General features: G+C 37.4%; 1 pseudogene; it reads right to left on the bottom strand.

The window, feature by feature from the left end:
- Positions 1-732: 732 nt before the first annotated feature.
- Positions 733-5921, bottom strand: LOC104118214 (cyclic nucleotide-gated ion channel 1-like; annotated as a pseudogene).

Here is a 5921-nt window from a genome sequence, read left to right as displayed (position 1 = left end):
CCCCAAGAGAATAACCTCACAAGATCACTCCAAAGAAAGGGTTCACACAAGTGTTTCCCAACACTCACTTTCTTACAAAATACTCTATAATGAAATAAAGGAAGAGAAAGAAAGACAAGAATGAAAAACTCTTGAATTGGTGTGTTTGCAAATGAGGAGAAACTCCTCTATTTATAGCAAGAAATCCTTGGCCTAATAATGGATATTATGTCATGGCAAATGTCATGATCCACAAATTTGTTATAATGGATATTATGTCATGGCAAATGTCATGAACCACAAATTTGTTATAATGGATATTATGTCATGACAAATGTCGTGAAAAATTGGCCATATTACAATATACTGGATTCAATTGTTGACATTTCCGCTGCGAGAAAGGAATTCAACCAGGCTAGAATATGCAAAACTTTTTGCTTCTTCTTTTTCTCAAAAACAAAAATCCACCTATACGAAATCTTGCACAATCAAGAGAATATTTTTAGTACGAAAAACAAAGTTTTCAAGGTCAATTTCTTTTTTAATACGCTTCCTTATTTTTTGGAATACAAGATGAGAAGCAAAAGATCACGGGCCGATAACAAGATTCACATCCACCTTTATACACACACATCTGTGTGCGCACGCGTGCAAAATCGTGTAAATTTGATAATTTTCTCTCTTTCTGACTCTGCTAACTCTCATAAACTCTAAATCTCGACTTCAGAGTTCAAATTTGACTAGAGCGAGACATGTAAAATAGCCAACATCTATTGAAACCCATAGTTTAGTAGAATACTACAATTTACAAGGCAGGGGTAAAATGCCAGTTATATTCAGGGATTCTAATCTTACAGAGATACAGCAGACTCTTCTATCTGAATAACTAACAGTAAAACCAAACTGCAACAGCCAGGTCTTAGATGAGCCTCTTTCCAATATTCCTAATTCTAGCTTTAGGAGCTAAAATCAGGTTCAGCTGGCTTCTGAAGCAGTAAGGGACTTACTCTGCTAGATGATTTGGAACCCTTTAGGTGGTTGCGCCGCAAGACACGCAATGCGTTGGCAGCAAACCTTGATGCATAAATGGTAGCCCCAAGACTTGGTATATTTGCAGTCTCATTTTCCAATGCAGCCTGCAGTCTATCTTCTTCCTCTCTCAAAGATTTCTCAAGCTTGTTCCTGTAGTGTCTGCGCCATGCTGCTTGTATAAAACATGCTGCCCATGTCCTCCAGTGCTGTGAATAGAACCTAAAACAGACAAAAGTACATTGAAATTGTTAAGAGCTTCTCGAAAACTGATGGCAGAAAGACTTGTGCTTTGAAATTGAACAAGGTTTGGTCAACATACCTAAAAGCATGCCGAATCTGCTTACTATGAAGGTGTCTAAATTGGGCGGCAACAAACTTGAGATCATCAGCTGTGAGAGCAAAAGCTTCAACATCTATAACAGCTTGCACTGTTCTAGTTGAGGCTGGAAGAGTCGAGGAAGCATGGGGATCCAAAGCCCATGTAAGAAGCTCCTCTCCACAGAAATCACCAGCCGTGAGAGATGCAGAGTTGAAGAAGCCAGTTCTTCCGCCATTGGTAGTTATAGTCAACAAAGTACCTCTCATCAGAAAAAGCATCTCATTCACTGGATCTCCTTCTCGAATTATGAAGCTATTCTCTGTGAAAAGAGCTGGTTTCAGTCGATCACACAATGCATCCAGTAACTGTTCATCCATTTTCTCAAACATGGGTACCTAAACATATAGAAGATTAAATAAGGCCATCAGTTTCAAGAATGCAAGAAAGGACATGATGAGAACAAAAATAGGAACTCACTCTTTTGAGCAAAGACCAGCAGAGATGGCGCTTTACGTCTCTCCTCAAGTCTTTGGGAAGGTTACAAATTAGATAATCTTCATCAACGCCTCTAGTTTGTTGCCATTTGTACTGCTCATATCTTCGAATGCGCTCTCTAAGGTTGTCAGGAAGCATGCGGTGAGACATCCACTGTTCTGCATCCCGCCTTCTCAACCTCATCCCTTCTACTCTAACTGTGATAGACTGCAAATATTCCTGTAGCCAGCAATTAATGAAACATTAGTTAACGTCAATTCTCTCCAATGTAAGGCATTTTCATCTTTTCTTAGTTTGGCAAAAGGAAACCCACAACTTAATCTTGAAAATAAAAGAAGTTGAAGTGCTGTAGAAATGAAATACATAGTCAAGTTAATGATTTACTCATTTCTTGATAGATTAAAAACTAAGAGGAAGAGATTAAAACTCAATGCATATTGATGCCATGAATGTTAAAAAAATTCACTTAAAACAGATTAGCTTAATTCAAGACTCTTAAGGTAAGAACTAAGAATCCGTTTGGATTGGTTTATTTTAAGTGCTTTTAAGCCATTTTGTAGTGTTTGGATAAAGTAAAAAAGTGCCTTTGAACACTTGTTTTTAAGCTAAAATGACAAAAATAAGCCAAAAGCCAGAATTACTAACTTACGACTTTTGGCTTAAAAGTCACTTAAAACAAGCCCATCCAAACGGACTCTAAGAATAGGTGCTCCATCAACGTGTACCTGCATGTTGCCAATAAGCAAGGAAAACAGAATCAGCCCAAGAATGCAGATGAAGACCGCAAAGAGAATCTCCCCTAGAAAGTCGCTTGTGTTAAGGCCTTGGCCTAGAGAACTGAGATACATAAGACAGAAGGTTCTGCTTAGCTGACAGACAGTTAGAAGATGATTAATAAGGATAATGAAAAACAAAAAACAGTAGCACAGACCTTAAATTTCGCAGCCCCCACCAGAAGCAATAGCTGAGTTTGGACCAGAAGTTTCTTCTTTGTACAACTCGAGACTGAAGAGCATCACGAAATATCCCAAAATCAAAGTCATTCTCTTGTATTTCTTCCGGTTTCAGGAGACGACAAGAAGAATTAAGAAATTGAGCATTTTTCCCTTGTTGCCCGCAACATAAGTGGTCTAACACACATTCTTCAAAACCCTTACATACTTGGCTCCAGCAGTTGTCTTGTCTTTCCACTGTGATCAAATACCACAGGGCTCCAACTACCTGAGGTCCGATAGTTGTGCATATTATTATACATGTGAAGAGAAAAAAGAACATATATATACACACACACACAAAAAAAACAATGATCTCCTGTTTCGTTAGGAATCAGTGTCTTAGTGGAATAGAACATGCAAGTATAGTTATAAATAAGTAATTCAGATATTAATTACTAAAGTAAATAATATGTCTCACAAAGGATGATTTATTTTTGCAGAAGACAGGTAAGCAATGTCTGCAAATTCTGACCATAGATTAAAGAACAATTGATATAAAATGAGTGATATAAGGAAACATACATTACTGGCGATCATGAATAGGAATAAGTTGAAAGCAGCTCCAGCCCATGCCGTTTCAGTAAAAAAACCTGTTGTCCTTGTTACTTCTTTGTATAACGGAAATATCCTAAATATTCTTGGAACATATTGTGTGAAAACAACAATCACCAACTGTTTTTTCATCACCAGAGATATGGCACGATTCGCGTTAGGAGCGTTGATAAAGAGCACGAGCTGGTACCAACATAAGGGTAAGTATACACGTTAATATCAATCTGTAACCAATATATATAAGCTTTGAAGCATATTGAAGGAATTAGACACAAACCTGTGGAAGTGGAAGAACAGCTAGAATGTCAATGATGAAATAAGGGATGTATCGCTTGGCTATAAGGGAAGAGTCCTCAATCAACTCACCCCTACCAAATACTCGAGAAGAAGGAGCAATAAAGCCAGTTCGAAATTGCAAGATAATATGATATATATAGAAAAGATCGGTGACTGATCGAAGAACAGAAATAGGGATCTTTAATGAGTGGTCCAAATCAAGGCATTTCCTCTTGATATCAACGACAGAAATGTAGAAGAACAATGGATCAATGGCCACTGAAACTATACAAGCCAAGACAAATATTTTGTTCCAGAATTGAAGAAAAGGCTCCTGAGGATCAAGAACTTTATTTCTTGATGATCCTGCAGATACTTCTTTTGGCCTGCCACTTAGAGAAGGGATGTGCAGCGATTTTCTTTTTAAACTACTTATTCTATTAGAAAATCCTCTTCTAATAGTACTCATCCATGAGCTGGTTGATGATTTTCTGCCTGAAAACAGCCTATTATCTTCTGACTTGCAGTCCTCAAACCTGAGTAGAACAGGTCATATTATTAGATACTAGAAAAATTAATTATTTCTGAAAGTTAGAAACACAGATATTTCTATCTAATATCATAAGGCAAGGGATTTAACATACAGTGTAGTTTTACTTTACATAATTAGTATAATTTAACCTGTTGTAACAGGTTGCTTATATTGTTTTTCCGGGTAACTAGCTTCATTTTACAGTTACTTGTAATTTATCATTTTGCTGACATGATGGTGTTTTATTGTTCTAAACTTTCAAACTGTCAGTGTATGGAAGTTGAATGTTTACCCGAAAAATAGGATAGAGTTAAATTTGTATATGATTCTAAGGATACGTGATATAACTTGGTACAAATTGCAGAGTGAAATAGAAATATATATATTCTTTGACAGATGGAATGAAATATAAGGCAGAGAAAAAGGAAATGTTGATGAACAAGGCAAAGTAAATGAGCCCAAAAGTGTTAATCTCTCTTGTCTTTTTTTACAATGCCCTTTATGCTTACAAGAATTTCCCTCTTTATAGTAGAGGGATCCTACTTTATCTATATAAAAAATATATAGTGGAGAACCCATGATAAATTGTCTTTTCCTCGATTCCTGCCAAGATTCTCTCCCCTGGTGCGGTTGCAACGGCTCTTGTCTGTGAGCTCGATACCGGCTCGAGCTCGGTATTGGATCGAGCCCTCGGCCTTGGTTCGAGCTCGACTCTGACTCGGAGTCTTGATATTCGAGGTGAGTGTTGGTTGGTCTATGCATCTTCGATAATCTCCGCTTTGCCTCGTAGTTCGATTTGGATATGAGCTCGATAATGATACCGAGCTTGTCGTTGATTGGTCTTAGAGCTCGAAGCTCGACACCCTTACATCGGATCTCGACCCGTCGTCACGCAGATACCCTTTGATCGAAGTATTATCACCTCGACCAGTCCGTACGACTGACTCAATCGGTTTTGACCGTACACATTGAACTTTAAACCAAAAGATACTATGCAAAATACAAACATAGAGCAAACAGAAGCATAAAACAACAACAATAATCCAGTGGAGTCCCACAAATGGGATACGCAGACCTTACCCTAGCTTGGGAGGTAGAGATTCTGTTTCCGAAAGACGGAAAAAATATCAGAAGATACTCTACAGACTACAATAGCTAAATTCAAGAAGCCATTTCATCAGGTCTTAAAATTCATGCAATATTACTTCTGATAACAGAATTGTTTTAATTTGTCAGTTCACAAGTCAAAGGTGCAAAACACAGGGTAGAGGAGGCTGGTCATCGAACTAACCTTAAGTATTTTTCTTGATTGACAATCGTCATTTTCAGCTTCTGCCCTTATGGTATGCTCGGAACTTCAACTTCTCTTTAATTTCTAGAAAGAGAATAATGGTCAATCAAGAACGGTTCCCTCCTTCCAGTATACAGTGCTCTTATATAGCATGAAACCTACTCTTCCAATTGAAAGTTAATCAATGATAACTAAATTAAAAAATTCAAATATCAAAATACTAGTGTCATATTAAATTTCAAAATGTACCTTGAGGTATATTAAAGTGGAGTCGAGAGAAACTTACATTTGGAGAAATAATAATGTACCTTGCTTGAGTGCGACTGTGGAATATAAGAAGAGAAAGAAAGGGCGTGTTTTCATAGATTGAGAAGGTTCCTGGAAATTGCTTTGCTGCTATAAATAAAGCAGCGTTGGATCATTGCACGACAAAATTCGGTCCTTTTCTTA

Source organism: Nicotiana tomentosiformis, chromosome 1 (assembly GCF_000390325.3).
Source record: "Nicotiana tomentosiformis chromosome 1, ASM39032v3, whole genome shotgun sequence".
In the NCBI taxonomy this organism is placed as follows: Eukaryota; Viridiplantae; Streptophyta; class Magnoliopsida; order Solanales; family Solanaceae; genus Nicotiana; species Nicotiana tomentosiformis.
The sequence above is the reverse complement of the archived record's forward strand: the minus strand, read 5'-3'. Positions and strand labels throughout refer to the sequence as shown.